General features: G+C 31.7%; 1 pseudogene; it reads left to right on the plus strand.

Annotated features, from left to right (window-relative positions):
- The first annotated feature begins 625 nt into the window (after nt 1-625).
- Nucleotides 626-4,903, plus strand: LOC130797852 (mitochondrial phosphate carrier protein 3, mitochondrial-like; annotated as a pseudogene).
- The last annotated feature ends 13,624 nt before the right edge of the window (nt 4,904-18,527 follow it).

Here is an 18,527-nt window from a genome sequence, read left to right on the forward strand (position 1 = left end):
GCCCCCGGTGTGGCTTCGCCCATGCGTACATATCTAATTTGTTTCTAAAGTTTAGTGAATTCTGGAGTTATGGATCAATATTTTTGAGTGTATTTTTTCCTCAATTTTGTTATTTGAGTCAATATTCACTATTAATCTATAACATAAAGGTTGTATTTTTGGCCCAATATAAAAAAAATATTAAATTAATGACCAGTTGGGTCAAATCCGACCAACCTAAAATCGAGTCAACCATACATTGTTAAAACACAAAAACTTGGATGAGATGGTCTCATTATGAGACCGTTAATTTGGGCCGGCCCAATTCGCGTGTGTAACAATATTTTAATTTTCTGGGCATTTATCAATTTTGAAAATTGATAAATGTTCAGAAAATGAAAAAATTGTCTAAATTATTATACGCTCGAATTGAGCCGACTCAAATTGACGGTCTCATCATGAGGTCGTCACATCCAATACCAAATTGTTAAAATATTTCGTGGTTGAGAGATCAAATTCTAAAAAGTGACTAGATTTTGTTCCTTCCCGGCATAAACGCGGGAAAGATGGCTAACCCTAGATAATCTGATTGATCTTTCGTTCTTATAGCATCCTCTCAATAACTTTCAAAATTTTTCTTGTAAATTCTAATCTCTCCTAATTAAGAACCCTAACTTTAACCAAATTTCTCAACAATGGCGATTACCGACAACTCTTGCAAACCAATTTCTTTGATCCCTTCTTGTGTTTACACGTCATTTTCATCTTCATCTTCATCTTCATCTACGATTCCTCTAAATATTTATCATTCAAATTCTTCCATGCTGCATTCCGATCAATTTTCGCATTCGTCGTCATCATCAGCATTGACAAAGAGTACAATGATAGGAGCTCCGAAAGAGAAGATAAGAATGTAGTCGCCTTCATTTTATGCAGCATGTACGGCTGGTGGAATTTTTAGTTGTGGTCTTACTCACATGGCTGTCACGCCTTTTGATCTTGTTAAATGTAACATGCAGGTATATGTTTTGAAAATAAAGTATGCACATCATCTTTAATTTATATTATTATAATATAGTGTGAAAGAAGGGTGCTTGGACCCAATAATGGTAAAGAACAAATATAGAAGAATAATAAAAAACAAAAAATAACAAAAGAGACAACAAACACACAAGTTAGGTATTTGCCTGCTTTATTTATTTTCGAACCTAAAGCAAAAGATAAAAAAGGCTTTAAAAACTTAAAGCGTAACGAATAATATAATACATCTTTTGTTTTTTATTGTTCATATTAAACTACTTAAAGAAAAAAGTTAAAAACTCACATTATTTAGCAAAAAATATAAATTATTTTTAAATTTAGTTCAATTTAATATCACTTATAAAAGTAACTTTTTTACCCTTTAAAAAATTTAGCCCGCTTTGCCATTACTAATCGACGGCCATGTATCTACCTGCCCCTTAATAAATATTTACTTTCATTAATGAATTAGAAAAAAAACTGTTTTCTTTTACAATGTATAGCCCTCACAACAAGTATGTGTTTTCTTGTTATTCTTCATATGCTCTTATGAATCAGTATGCCTCTATATATAGGTCATAGACTCATAGACCATTCTTGGATTCCTTCATTAAACATACATTAAACTCTTAATGTATGATTAACATCTACCATTATAATAGCAATAAACTTAGAAATTATGCCTACCGTTATTTATAGCTTAAATGCCCCACATTACTAGCTATTAAGTAACATGATCGGACCAAGAAAAGTAGAAAACGACCTTTAGGCTTCCTGACATACTGCTCGGACGAACACCTACCAGCCCGAACAAGCGCCCATGTTTCACAGGTTCTGCTTGCCTGCTGCTGATGTGCTCGGATGAGCCCAGACCACGCTCGAACAAGCACCTATGATGCAGCCTTTACTGCTTGCTGCTGGATGGTGCCTCGTTCGAGCCACTTCATCTCCATGCCATGCCTCTTTCAAGACATGTCCCAACCCTCTTAACTCTATTGCACCCTTATCGTTGTTCACAACAAGACGCGCCTTTTCTTGAGTTATCGAGTCTCACTTAAGTATTTTGGCAGTTGCACTAACATAGGTTTATACGAAAATCCTAAATATAATCATCAACATATTCTATGATCTTACTGCTGTTTGTTCGAGTACCTTAGTGGCAGATTCAAGTAGCTGTTTCCTGTACAATATAATTAGTCTGCTTCTTTGTATTAATCTCATCTATTCAATGCACTGTATCTCTTGGGCCTCTTTCCACAACAGAAGCAACCCATTTTCTATTGTCCCTTGAACAATCCAACTCAACTAACTTTTGATTCAGATCAATTTTGCCATTTTCAACTTCAAGATTTCATTGCTTGGTTCTTCAGTCATCAATGAATAACCATCCTTTATGGATGATTTGGGTCTTGAAACAATACACACCCTTAGTAGTGATAAGAAAGATTTTGTTGCCAATTGACCCTTAGCAAACAACAAATGCAACTCCCATAAATAAGAACTAACATGTTTTGTTGAACACCTTAATATTGCTCATGGCATTATAATCCTGAACTAAATAGCTATAAATCGATTATTATTGCCCTATCAAAATAAGGAACATATCTTAAATAAGGCAACAAGCAAAACAAAAAAAAAAAAAGATGAATTCATAGGATGCACCAACTTGATTTATATGCATCCTGGTACAGCATACATTTGTGATTGTGATTCAATCTTTCTTAGATTACAAAGTGTTACGTTGTAATAAATATGCTTACAACATGACTATGTTGTTTCGCAACAATTTTTATGAAAGAAAACAATAATGTAATCAGGAGTCCATTATCAGCTATATCTCTAAAAGTTCGATGTACATAATATTTCTTGTTCTTATTTGTACCTAATATACTAGAGACATCTAATTACCCCGATTATCCTAACTTCTTCATGTTGCATTTAGCTATACATTCACTTCTGATTAATGAAAATGAAAATAGAAAAACTAAAATTTGCATGGTTTTAGATTAATCCAGCAAAGTATAAGAACATAAGTTCAGGGTTTGGGGTATTGGTGAAAGAACAAGGCATTAAGGGCTTGTTCAAAGGTTGGGTTCCAACACTTCTTGGTTACGGTGCTCAAGGAGCTAGCAAATTCGGCTTCTATGAATTCTTTAAGAAGTACTATTCTGATCTTGCTGGTCCTGAGTATGCTACCAAGTACAAAACCATGATTTTTCTAGCTGGTTCAGCTTCTGCAGAGGTGATTTCTGATGTTGCCCTCTGTTCTCTTGAAGCTGTTAAAGTTCGTGTGCAGACGCAACCTGGCTTTGCCAGAGGGATGACTGACGGTTTCCCAAAGTTTGTCAAATCTGAAGGTGCTAAGGGGTATTGTGTCTTTCTTAGTTTTTACCCATCATCATCTACCTTCATGCATGAACTAACTCTCTTTTGTATTAATTTGAAGTTTCATTCGATATGACAGATTGTACAAGGGACTCGTCCCACTTTGGGGTCGACAAATTCCATGTAAGCAAAATTGTTTCTGGATTATCTTCAGTTTACCCTTTTGTTAGCATTACAATGCTGTTGTGTCAAGAACCAACTTATCCATAGATGATGAAGTGTTTGTGCACACTTAGTGGGGGCAAGTCTGACTTGCATTGATGAGCTAGGAAGCAACGGATCTCATAACCCAAGATTAGAAGCAAAAACTACGGAGAACTAGAAAACACCAAGGTTTCTTTATCTAGCACATTAGCTAGAAGCAAGACAATAAGATCTTTGAGGCTTCACTTGATCAAGCAGATGGGTTTGTCGGTCGAGCAAAGCTCACAGAATCTTGATTTTTGTGTTTTCACTCATGACGCTTTATGGGAATCTTAGGTTGGACTTCTATATGACCTCTTAGGCTTATAAAAGAAATTCTAAGGTCAGAAGAAGAGTAAGTCGACGATAGAGTGCTAGCAAACATTTTTGGTTGTTGAACCTTGAGCGAACAAATTGTTAGTATTTTGTGAGTGAACTCCATTGGAGTGAAAATGCAGAGTCCTTTGGTAAAACTAAAAGGCCCTGTCTTAAATTTTTGCTGTAGATACGATGATGAAGTTTGCTTGATTCGAGAAAGTTGTAGAACTCATGTACAAGTACGCAATTCCAACACCTAAAGACCAGTGCAGCAAAACATTGCAGCTAGGTGTAAGCTTTGCAGGAGGATATGTTGCTGGTGTATTCTGTGCTATTGTGTCACACCCTGCAGACAACTTGGTCTCTTTCCTCAACAATGCTAAGGGCGCTTCTGTTGGTGATGTATGTTCTTTGTTTTAATCCGCCTTTTTTTAAAAAAGAAAGTCCTTATATTAACTTATGTAACACCATTAACATATCATGAGTTTTACAGGCTGTGAAGAAATTCGGATTAGTAGGACTATTCACTCGCAGTCTTCCCCTTCGTATAGTCATGATCAGAACCCTTACTGTTGCTCAATGGGGAATTTACGACGCTTTTAAAGTGTTTGTTGGCCTGTATGTTCCTAACTCTTCTCTTTTTTTCAAGGAACCAACTCAACCAAAAAGCTTAAGCTAATAGTTGAGATTTCAGGATATGTTATATACTCTAACACGTTCCCTCACACGAGAGCCCTTCGGGCTAGATATGTAGATGTTACACAAACCTTCCTCATACCTAGCGCTGCATATTCCATTTTTAGATCATGTTTTTTTCTCATGCATATGTAACAATTACTATTTATATGTGAATTGTAGGCCAACTTCAGGTGGAAGCTCTCCTGCAACTGCTAAGTAGTGAAAAAGAGTTTTTCAACAATAAATTTGTAGGAGCTGATGACCGTCTTCTAATTGCGTCCCCAATATTGATCTAAGTTTCACTTCTCATTTAGTTTAGGAGTTCATTTCATAGTTGAAGCTTCTGTAAATGGAGTCCTTTGTATATTTGTATTCTTAGGTCTTTTAGACACCGTAAAACCTTATAAATATTAAACTGTATATGAAACATAGATGAATGGTACTCGAGTTGGTTTAACACGTACACATATAAAAGTAAGTGTTCAGTTCTTTCTATACTGGTATTCTAGATTCGTTCCAGTTTTATGGTGTATTTCTATACAACATTCTTTTATTTAGCAACAAAACTTTTAGAAGGTTCATTGAGTCCCAACGTATACATCCAAAAAATCAAATCTGAATTCAATGATTTGATTATAATTAATATCGTTTCAGTAGAGTGCAATATTATTGAAATATATTGATGAATTATAAATTAAATTTCACCACTCATTTATTTTTATAGTCTACTGTCGCAATTCACGCGTTGCTGTGATGTCAATTCCGATTAAGTTAATTATTAGTTATTGGATTTATGCTGCAGCTACTTATCAATTAACTCACATATATTTTACTAGTAATTGAGATTGAACTTCTCCTTCTATTTGTTAGCTTTCAATTTCTATCTGTTGTTTCCAGCTGTGAATTTAATTGTACTGTTTTAATTGTCTTTTCTAGTCCTTTCCATTGTTTTCAATTAATTTCAAGTCTTTTTTATAAGATGTAAGCTCATAGTTGATGCTTAATTATATGAGTTTTTTAGGTCAGAAATATGGATATAACACATTTTCTCCTTATATTTAATAGAAAATATTGGGTGGATTAAAAAAATTAATAGACTTAAAATGTCTACTTTTTGATTTTAAAGTTAGAATATTATCTAGAATAATTCAATCTTTTCATGGTTTTTCTATAATAATCTCACCTATTGATTAGCCATGAATAATCCCAATTTTTGGGAGTATTTGCCTAGAGTATACTTGGATAACCTGACGACTTGCTGTAGTAGATAATTCACCAAAAAAGTAAATTAAAAATTAACGTAAGATTAGAGAAAAATTTTGAAAATTTACATTAAAAATTCTGAACAATAAAAAAAAACAAAATTGTTTTCACTTTTTTTAACATTTTTTTCAACATTTTATTTTAATTTATCTTTTTTTGTTAAAAATATAAAACTTGCTATAGCAAGTCATCAGGTTACTGAGTTTATTCTAGGAAAACGTCTTCTAAAATTGGGATTATTCATATTTAATCAACAGGTGGAATTACTTAAAATATTAAATTAAAATATTTTCTAAAGTTGGAATTACTGTAGGAAAATCATAAAAATATTAAATTATTCTAGATAATTTTTCTTTAAAGTTTTCAATTCCATTACTTAAAATGCTTATTTTAATATTTAAAAAACTCATTCCGTAATCTTTAAATTAAAACCTCAAAAGAAAATTATTTATGTATTAAAAAATAATTATTTTTATTTTATTTATGTTGTGTAATGGCTTGAGAGAAGTCGCACAAATGCAGCCATCATATAGGAGATTCAATGGTTGCACAATGTTATGAGTAGGTTCATAGGTTGGCATCTCTCCCTTAATTTAAGTGTTTACTTTTTACTCGTAAAAATGTAGTAGGAAAAATGTTCAAAAATTAGAAAAACAATACAAATAAAGATAAAAATTTCACTATTAATATGTTTAGTTCACCATCATCTAATAGGAGTATGTATTCTTAGTTTCACCAAGATTATATATGTACATTATTATACAAGTAGATTGAATTGACTTTATATTACAACATTTTAACGTATTAGAAAATTACATATATTAATAATATTTAATAGGCTAAAACTACTTTTATCCTTCAAGAAAAATTATAACAATGTTAATATATGGTATATGATGTAGGATTAAATAAGAAGAATTTCAAAATAAGAAGGATGAAAAAGATTTCTGTTTGATTTTATTTTGTTACTATATATACAAAAAAGATACTATGTTATAAAGTAAGAACATTCAAAAAATTTATATCATAGTTACTTTTTTGTATAACATAGTTACTTTTACAATTATATGTTTTTGGCTCAATCGTGATAATAGATTTTTTCATTTTAGTGAAATCAAGGATGTAGAGTCCTTCTTACACTTCTCATGTTCAACATTACAGAGAGAAATGAGAGTAAAAAATAAATAGAGGCAGAATGGAAAAAAAAAGTATAAAATAGAAAAGATTGCTGCAAATTAGAATACTCCTCAAGAAAACATTAAAATGGTCACCTACATATGAAAACACTATAAAAAGTATCTTTTAGAACACATTCAAAGAAAAAGAAACATCATATCGATATATTAATTTGGATGACTTTGATCATCCAATACACAAATGGTAGATTCAATATCCATTGTCTCTACGTATGTTCAGAATCAACAATGTTGTTTTATGACTTATACATTACATAATTTAATATTAATAGCATTTTCTTTGTATTTGGTGCCTTGCGTTTTGATTCTCATGCATAGGCACTAAGGTGTGCAAAGGGTATGAACATAGTTTTTTTTGAGGAAATGCTTTCATGCACACTAGTGGAAAAAAAAGTTATCCACTATATCTTATCTGCTGCAATTGCCAAAAAACGAAGCATACAAGCAAAAATGCAAAAAATTACAAATATTAGATAATGTATGCTTAATGGAATCACAAAATAAAGTATTCTTCAAACAGAAGCAAATACAAATTTTATATGCTCCTATTACATGTGCTTAATTTGAGTCAAAGTAAAAGTCCTAAAAAATCACAATATATAAGATTTTTTTCCACTAGTGACAACGGGGTTAATGTGATCGAGTTTTGGGTCCAAAGTGAAGTTAAAGCCGACTTGGCTTTAACTTATGGTTAGGCCAAAATCGAGTTGGCTTTATGTTCTCTCTTGAATATATTTGAGCAGCAACAATAGTTGGATTAACTTCTTTCAGAGTGTATTGGGTATTGAATCTATAAATACCCAATACATAGATTTAGATAGCTAATTATTTATTTAGTCTATTCTTTCAATTGTAATCTCTTAAGAACCAGCGTAGCCCAAATTAAGATTTTCTTATAGTGTGGTCGCTACTGTCTCAAATGAAATTTTTTGTCAATCAAATGATCGAGTCGAGCCATTAGCTAGGCAAACTTGATTTTATATTCTTATATCCAATTGTAGATGCTTAACCCTAAAATGTTGTCATCAAGACTCATCATACCACAAGATCAAAATTTTGTTGGGGAGAAATTATTTTGAGGGAGAAAATCATGTTATAGATGAGGTCAAATTCTTGCATTTTGCTTAAGCCAAAATAGAATTACAAAAAGAGAATTTGAATACAACCACTACAATCACAACAAGTTGATGAGTATTCCATCCTCTATGTTCTAATCAAATGCTTGGTTTCCTCGTTTCTGATATTTACAATAAATGTCTTATTTGTTTATTTGATAATATTTATCTCTTATATTCTTATAGGATCCAACTATTTATAAAATTGCCATTTAATTTTTATTTTTTTTTCTTACGTCATGTAATCTAATCTCATTTGATCTCTTTCCTTTTTCCCGAAATTGGTGCCAAATTAAATAAAATGATATCATTGAGTGAGTATAGTATAGACTCACTAAGTGTTCATTCGGGTCATGTGGTTGATTTTGGGTCAGGTATTTCGAGTCGGTTTAAAATCGGATTTTGCATTCACATTGGTTTTTTACACAATTATAAATCCATTTTTGAATCGGGTCAAATCAAATTCGATTACAAGATCGATTAAATTCGATTAAATATAGGATCATCATATCTGTTTTGAACCGTTCATATAATATAGAAATACAAATGGACAAGAATAATGACTTTTTTAGTCTGAAATCCAAAAATTAATAATGAATGAAAGCTACTTATATAAACGACACTCACGGTAAGATCCTTCCATACATCACCCTCTCTCAGATAATGAATGGACCACTTTCTTACAATTTACAAACAAATCCTAAACGATGTTCAACTACAGCCCATTCATCTAGTTGTAGTACTACTATTTTAGTGTTGTACTTTTTATTTTCTGTATACTTTTTATTATACCTGATCATGGGCAGCCTGGCCTGCGGCCAAAAAAGTGAGGGTTTGGGTACCAAAATATGGTCCGATGGGCGGGTTCGGGCAGAAAATAAGTGACCCGAACTTTTTGGGATGGGTTTGGGATTGGCGTTTGGCCCGTGGCCCGGACCGGCACGAAAAGGAGCTTGTTCATGATTTGCATTTTGAATTTGTTTTACATTATGTATAATATGTAACAATTGTATTTGTTTGTTTCAATTATTTGTAATTTGTGTTTTAAATTATGTATAATATGTAACAATTGTATTTGTTTATTTCAACTATTTGTAATTTGTGTTTTTAATTACGTATAAATAATATATAACATAGGCCCGCAAGCCCGCATATTACGGGTTTGGGCAGGAACTTTTAGGCCCGCGCTTCGGCCTGGCCCGGCCCGCATTAACGGACTGTTTTTTCCACCCAGCCCCACCCGGTGTTTGATCAGGTCTACTTTTTATTAATAAAAGTATATATTTTTCTTTATAATACGTTATTTGACTTATTTTAATAGTAAATTTAAAGGAACAAAGGAGAGGAAAGACCTAATTGTACATGAAAATTGTGTAACCCTAGCTGAAAAGTCATAACAAAAGTAAATTATTACGAATCCATAAATTATAAGCAATGTAAATGTTAGAGCAATTGGACAAATATAAAGATTATGTTAAAACAAGTGTCAATAATCTTAATGATGATATGAATTTTAAACATATAATCGAACATGCTTTGTCTTGTACTTTGAAAATGGTAGATAAAAATGTGTCGGATACGGGTGGTTTAAGGTTTGGAACGATTGATGAAAGTTGTTTGATCAAAGCAACAAGAAAAGAAGCAGATTGTGAGTGGCTCGACCAGGCGCTCGATCGAGCAGTGGCTAGCTCGACCGGTCAAGCGGTGTTGGCTCGGTCGAGCAGAATGTCCAGAACAAGTCAGTAGCTTCACTGAAAGCTCGCTTGACTAAGCGAGGTAGTGGCACGGTCGAGCGGTAATCAAGCAGACTACATTTGGTTAATAATTGGAGGGTGTTTTACAATACAAATATTAAGAGTTCAAATTGGTGAAGATTTCTTCATGAATCTTTTAAGTGGTTGGTTGTCAATTCTACATTTGCTGGAAATATTTGGAAGATTTATGGTACAAAAATGCATGATAATTAAGTACTTTGAGGCAAAGATCATCTAATTGGCTCTTTCACAATTGTTTTTACAATTTTTGAGATTTAAAAAATATAAAAATAAATAAAGAGAACTAGAGGACAAATGTAGTGTATAGCAAATATATGACAAATACATTTATTTGGTGATGTATGAGTATAAGGACATTTACATCAATCTTCTCTAGGCAAATGCATACCGTGTGGAATAAAATATAGGGAAGCCAGAAAATAAATATAAAAGAAGTTGAAATATATATATATATATATATATATATATATATATATATATATATTAAAATATAGAAAAAATTACTTAAAATAATTCAACTTTTTATGATTTTCCTACAACAATCTCACTTATTGATAAACTATGAATAATCTCAATTTTAGAGAGTATTTGCCTATAGTAAACTTAGGTAACTCAATGACTTGATGTAGTAGGTAACTCACCAATAAAGTAAACTCAAAATTAACGTAAAATTAGAGAAATTTTTTTGAAAATTTACATTAAAAATTTTGAATAATAAAAAAAATTAAAATTTTTTTCAATATTTTTTTAATATTTTTTTCGACATTTTATTTTAATTTATCTTTTTTGTTTAAAATATAAAAATCACGAGTCTCGGTGTGTACGTCAAATAACAAATTTATTATGATAGTAGAGCCAATGATTTCCGATCAACTGAAAATAAACAAAAAACCTCAGCTTTTCATTAAAGCACTTGCGAGTCAAAAGGAATGACAATTCTTGCCTTTAAAAAGAATGGACTCACATATCAGAGAAAGTATTGGAACCCACATACGATTTAACATTTAAGAATTAGAGAGAAGTCGCTCAATATATATGTAATATGTTTGATGAATTAATTCACCGACTACAATCAGTTTTAGGATGAAACTTTATTTTAATGGTGTACAATCAACTCGTTTCTTCTGTGGTATCATTGTTAATAACAAATTTATCAAACTCTAGAGTAAATGTTTCAAATTCAACTTTTCGTTCACCGAATTATCAGTGCGAGAATACTCTGCCTTTTTAAAACTTTTATAGCATCATAATCTTCAGATGGAATCTTCGTCCTAGGAACAATTGTTTTTCCAACCAAAAAACATGAATTATATGAATTAAGTTATTATTTTTCCAATAAAAAACTAAATTCCAAAATAAAAATAAGGCCTGTTCAAGTCCTAGAACTTGTTTCCAACTCATCCTATTTATGGTAATATAGAACTCATTTAAAGCTCAGCCCATTTAATATTTAATAAAAATATTAATAATATGTAATAAAAATATTATTAAAACTCAAATCCAAACCTCCAACGGCCCTAGCCTGTTGCACAGATCTATTCATATAACTATGAAAATGCCATATATTATTTAATAAAAATAATGATTTAACTTCATTTCCATTAGCAATATTTATTATCATTAAATAAAAATAGATTGAAAGGGTCGACTACAAAATTAGGGCACTCTAAGCCCCTTGTGACTTCGCCCATGATATATCACAAATTCTTAAATGAGACAATTTTATTGTGAAATGTGTCTTATATATGAGCTAAATATTTCAATAATAAAATTATTAATATATAGACTTCTTATCTTAAAGTTATCTTATTAAAAGACGATCTCACAAAAACAATCACAAAATATATATACACATACATACGTATAGAATGTTGAGGGGTGTCTGTGTCTGAAGTGGAAGCTGGCAATTTGGGTGAATATATGGGCCATGTTTTGTCTATCTTTTCGAGTGTCTATATCGTGTTGTTCAGTTCATAATATATTTTTGCGATAATGACAAATTAATTAATTCTAGCTTTCATAATGTTTTTGACTTTATGTCTAATTGTTAAAGTAGATTTTCTGATCTCTAACCATATTTTGTGTCGATATTACATATATTTTTTTAATAATCTCATGTTTTATTATCATACTAAATTAGTACCCGTACAAATGAGGTGATAAGATTTTTAAAAAAATAAAATTTAATTTAATAACTAAAAATTAATATATAATTTATATGAATTTTAACAAATATTCGTTGTAGATAATATACTAGAAGGGAGAGATCTAATGAGAAGGGTATTGAAAATGAGAAGGGTAAGAAAGACTCTACACTCTTGATTTCACTAAAATAAAAAAATCTATGGTGACGATTGAGCCAAAAACACATAATTGTAAAACTAATTATGTTACACAAAAAAGTAACTATGACATAAATTTTAAAAATATTCTTACTTTATAACATAATATCATTTTTTGAATATATAGTAACAAAACAAAATCAGACAAAAATTATTCTCATCCTTCTTATTTGATCATATATATATATATATATATATATATATATATATATATATATATATATATATATATATATATATATATATATATATATATATGAAAAAATTACCGTGAATAATACAACATTTTGTTAATTTCTCTACAATAATACTAACTATTGATTAACCATGAATAATATCAACTTAAAGGAGTGTTTTTCTAGAAAATCCCTAACATGTTAAAAATCAAACTATAGGTGATTATAAGACAAAAAAATTTGGTACATTAATTTGAAATAACTTGCTAAGATCGATACAATGTAAAAACTTTGATGAACGATATTAATTTCAATGAACTAACAAACGTTTGTTAAAAGTAAAATTGCAAAATGACATAATGATTTAAGGAGGTTCACCCAAAGATGGCTACGTCCTCCGTGGTTTGTAGTTTCTTGTTTATATTATTTCAATAGAGTAAAACATATTCTTACAAATGAAGTATTACAGTTGAGTAAATGACAAAACAAAAGGCTATGTGTTTGTCTTAGGGGTTGTGTTTGAAGTGTTTTATGTGTCTTGGAGGAGCATGAGAGCTCTCTATTTATAGTGTTAAGTATATTCAATGAGAATACAACCTTAATTCTGAGTATTAACTACTTTAAAACAACTCCAAAAAGTTAAAAGGACGAAAGACAGCAGCTTATGAATCGTCAGAAGATCCGCTCGACCAGAACAGAGGCTCGCTTGGTCGAGCAGGCTACAACAGGCTATTGGATGTATTCTGTTTGTTCGCTTGACCCACTCAAGGGCTTGCTCGGTCGAGCGACCTTCAGTATCCCTTCTGTCAGTTTTTGCTCGACTAAACATAGTAAAGCATCTCCAAAAAAAATCTTTTGCACTTCTTCATTAAACATCATCAAGACCCTTAATTCTCATGATTATTTCAAGCATTAAATCACACTTTAAATACCACAATCATTAAGTTACTAACTTAACTCCAATCCCATAGGATTCCGTCCCATCACTCACACATATGAATGCACACATCAATTGTGCACTGAAGTCACACCATTCATAACATAATTAATATAATAACGTTGGTATTTTTCTAGGAAAATACCCCTTTATGTTAGTATTATTCATGTTTAATCAATAGCTGGTATTATTGTAGAAAAATTAGGAAAATATTGTATTATTCACGGTAATTTTTAATATATATATATATATATATATATATATATATATATGGATTTAAATTATGAGTTTTCATATTTGGTGATGATTCACTTTCAAATTTAACATTTCCTCTATTTCATCTCAAAGTTCTATTTGCTTTTTGCACGTCTGCCAATGCACTAATTTGATACTTAATAGCGATAATTGCATATAATTAAAAATTATAAAAATCAGATATTAATAAGCCTTATGTTTATCAAACAAAAACTCATCCGACTATGTTTGAATGCATGGATTAAGAATATAAATAAAATTAAGAGTAATTGATAAATAGTATCCCTAAAGCAAATGGAACATTTAAAAAGAAACAAAGGAAGTAAAAACTATAATATATTTTTCTCTTAATTAAATGTAAATGTTATACTTTAATATTTCCTTCCTCTTCTTTTTATAATTATGCAGCTGTTAAAAGAATGAAGAGAATATAAAGTTTGAGATTATATGTTGTTACTAAAAGTGATTATAATATATTTGTGTCACAATATGGTTTTTTACAAATTTCGTTGATTTTTAATAATTTCAACGTGTTCATTAATTTCAAAATCTTTTATTCTAATTTATAAAAATATCATATTCAAGAGTTACATTTACATTTTTTATAAGGTGAGACGGAGAAGGTAGAGATCCCATAATGAGTCCAATAAATTAAAATTTCCAACCCATCTAAGAAAAATTTCTTCATTTTAGACTACACAAGTAAATGTGGAATCAACTTATGAGGAGGTCTTAAATGCATAATATGGAAAAAAAAATAGACAATGCATGGCTTGCAAATTACAGTTTACACTTTACAATTTAATTATATATATTTAGATTAGAGTATATAATATATCATGAAGTCTCAAACATCAACTTAAGTTTTGATATCAAACAAATGATTAAGAATTGGAACCTTATTCATTTCTCGTTATTTCAAGTAAAATATTTAACACCATATATACAGAAGGCGTATAAAATAACATAATACTTCTATATCAAAACTTTAATATTAGAGCATGTAACATATGCCGAGAAATTCGATTTGTTGGTTGGATTATGAAGGAAGCTTATGTATAAATTGATTGGTTGAATCATCAATGGTGATATAGATCATTAGATAGAAGTGAGGTGGGGGTCAATGACACAAAGTCCGTAGTTAATATAAGATACCCCACCTGGCCACCCAATCAAATCCAATGTAAAATGCCCAAAATTTTCAGTCAAATATTGTAGGTGTCCTGTGATCAATCGATCAACTTGTGACTACACACATTTAATTCTAAACATTTGCTCATTCCCATCAACGCTAAATCTTCATTTAGGTGGCAGCTATCTAGCTTGTTTGGTCGCACAGTGGTATTTAGGTTCGAGTCTAGCTATGTTATACTTTAAGTTTTTTTATCAAAATTTGCAATTCAACTAAAAGTTTAACCTGATGATTAAGGTCTCATATATATTAAGTATTCTATCACACCAGCTCACATAAGAGTACTTTGGGCTAAAAGTGTGGATACAATACAAGTCTTCCTATTACTTGGCACTAATGATTCCAATTTAAAGGAGGGATGAATGAGATTTTTGAACCCATAATCTATGCTTTTGATACCATATTAAAGAGTCAACTCAACGATAAGCTTTAAATGATAGTTGAAGCCTTAATAATGTTGTACACTAAAAAAATCCTGTTAATGTTGAATTTTATAACATATATGTCAAATAATCAACTCAACTAAAAGGTTAAAATGATAATTGAAACTCCAAGATATAATATTCTCCCTTCTAATCTAGAAAATTTTTCCATTTCTTCTTTTGTGGTAACCACACTCACTACTAGCGTCTTATTTCCTTATTTAGTATGTTTTTCCAATTATTTATACCCTGATGAGATTTAACTTTTTACACAATGTTATTAAATTATTGATTTTTCTCTTTTTCATAGAATTGGTGCCTAATCAAATGTTCCATTTGTTTAGAATAGGATGGAGTATACTCAATCATGCCACTCACACGAGAACCCATAGGGATAGAAATGTGAATGCAACACATATCATTCTTATACATGCATGTTGCTAAATGTTTCACTAAAAATAAGGGGTGAATGAGATTCAAACTCGCGACTCTTTTGTCATGTTGAATTCTGATCCTCTATTGAGAAATGAAACAAATTAAAAATTGATTGAAACCCTAAAATATATTATATACACTAGTAACAATATATATAAAACACTAGAAGAATAAGAGTCGAGTTATCTAATTCACCAAAGATAAGTGTACGAACCACCTTATACTAGTTACCAGAATTCGTCCCGATCAATTGTATATCTATGCACTTTAGCAAATCAAAAATACTCATTAAGAAAAAAAGGGAAGTGAACAATATAATCATGTATAAAACACTGTACTATCAATGCTTATTTATGCTAGTCACTCTTGTTTTCTGATCTAATTGTATATATAATTACGTATTTTGCTGAGCCAATCTACAGTGAAAACGATCGCCAAATACTTACGATGTTAAGAACAAACAACAATGAGCAAAAATAAGTTTGACAAAGTAACAAACAAGGACACAAAAATTTAAGGAGGTTCACCCAATGATGGCTACGTCCTCCGTGGTGTGTAGTTATGTTTATATTATATCAAATGAATACAAACAACACTTCAATATGAAGAATTACAATTGAGATAGAGATAACAACAATAGGCTATGTGTTTGGCTTAAGGGTTGTGTTTGATGTGTTTTTACATACTTGAAGTGTGGGTATGAGAGCCCTATTTATAGTGCTAGGTACTTGAAGATGAATGGCTCACATAAATACATAGTTAATTTAGGGTAATGAATACTATGAAATAACTCTAAGAACTTGAAAAGGCATTATCTCAAGAGTCACACACATGAGACTCTTCACCTTAATCTTCATTAACACCAATAATTCCCATGAATACTCTTCACCTTATTACACCCTTTTGGATTCCACAACTCAAGAGTCACACACATGAATTCAACCCTTTAATGTGCACTCAAGTCACACATTAGTATACTATCATTTATAATCACATTAGTATACTACCATTCATAACAATCTCCACCTTGACTTGAGTTCACCCAAGTCACAACATTCATCAATCCACTTCATATTCAAAAAACATACACACCTCAAAATGCCCAAGAGGGCATTATCTCAAGCAAGGAGCTAAACCTACCAAGTCAACACATAACTCAAACTTGGTAGTAGGTAATGACTTTGTCATCATGTCGGCCGGATTTTCCGTAGTGTCAATTTTCTTCAATAACACCCTTTTGTGCTCAACTTCATCCCGGATAAAGTTATACTTAATGTCAATGTGCTTGGACCTTCTATGAAATGTATTTTGATTTCTAGCCAAATGTATTGCACTTTGACTATCACAATGCACACTTACCTCACACACCTTATTGCACATTTCACCAACAAGACCTTTAAGCCATTTTGCTTCCTTGAATGACTCGGCCACGGCTATGTACTCCGCTTCGGTTGTAGAAAGAGCAACCACATCTTGCAAAGATGATTGCCAACTAATCGCCGAACCACCCAAAGTAAACACGAACCCACTTGTGGACTTTCTATTATCTAGATCACCACCATAATCCGAGTCACAAAACCCGGTTAGCTCACTTGAATTTTTCCCATACATGAGACAAACATTTGAAGTATCTTTCAAATACCTCAATAGCCATTTTAGTGCCTCCCAATGTCCCTTACCCGGATTAGACATATATCTACTCACCAAACTCACCGCATGAGCAATGTCGGGCCTAGAGCATACCATAGCATACATAACGCTACCAACGGCACTAGTGTATGGAATTCTTACCATTTGCTCTTCTTCCTCTTTTGTTTGTGGACACAAATTCTTGGACAATTTGAAATGAGAAGCAAGAGGAGTAGACACACCTTTAGCATCATCCATGGAGAAACGTTGAACAACTTTCTCAATGTACTTCCTTTGACTAAGGTATAAGACACCCTTAGCCCGATCTCTCAAAATCTCCATCCCAAGAATCTTCTTGGCTTCACCAAGATCTTTCATATCAAATTCACTTGAAAGCAACTCTTTCAAGTCCTCCACCTTAAGCAAAGAGCTACATGCTACTAGCATATCATCAACATATAAGAGCAAATATAGTAAAGAACCATCTTCAAATTTCTTAAGATAAACACAGCTATCATAAGAACTTCTAACAAAATCATGTGAAATCATAAAGGAATCAAACCTTTTGTACCATTGCCTTGGAGATTGCTTCAACCCATACAATGACCTCTTCAATCTACACACATGATTCTCCTTACCGGCTACCTCAAAACCTTCCGGTTGCTTCATAAAGATTTCTTCTTCAAGCTCACCGTGAAGAAAAGCCGTCTTTACATCCAATTGATGTAACTCCAAATCCTCCATCGCCACCAAAGCAAGCAATGCCCTAATAGAAGAGTGTTTCACGACCGGAGAGAAAACTTCGTGAAAATCAATACCCTCAATTTGAGAGTATCCCTTTGCAACAACCCTTGCTTTGTAGATGGGAGGAATATCACTAGAAGGACCCTCCTTCCTCTTGAATATCCACTTGCACCCCACAATCTTCTTTTTCTTTGGTGCAACAACGATATCCCAAGTTCCATTCTTCGCAAGAGATTCCATCTCTTGTTTCATAGCAATCAACCACTTGCTTGAGTCATTTGAGGCCATAGCCTCCTTGTACGTACTTGGTTCATTTAACCCTTCGACTTCGCTAGCAATGTTGAGAGCATAAACAACATAATCACACTCTTCAATGTACCTCCTTGGAGCCACGATCTTCCTTCTTTGCCTAGTTGTGGACAAAGGAGGAGACCTTTGTTGAACATCATCATTTTTCTCATTATCAACATTGGAGGATTCAAC

This window comes from Amaranthus tricolor, chromosome 13, assembly GCF_026212465.1.
Source record: "Amaranthus tricolor cultivar Red isolate AtriRed21 chromosome 13, ASM2621246v1, whole genome shotgun sequence".
Taxonomy (NCBI): Eukaryota; Viridiplantae; Streptophyta; class Magnoliopsida; order Caryophyllales; family Amaranthaceae; genus Amaranthus; species Amaranthus tricolor.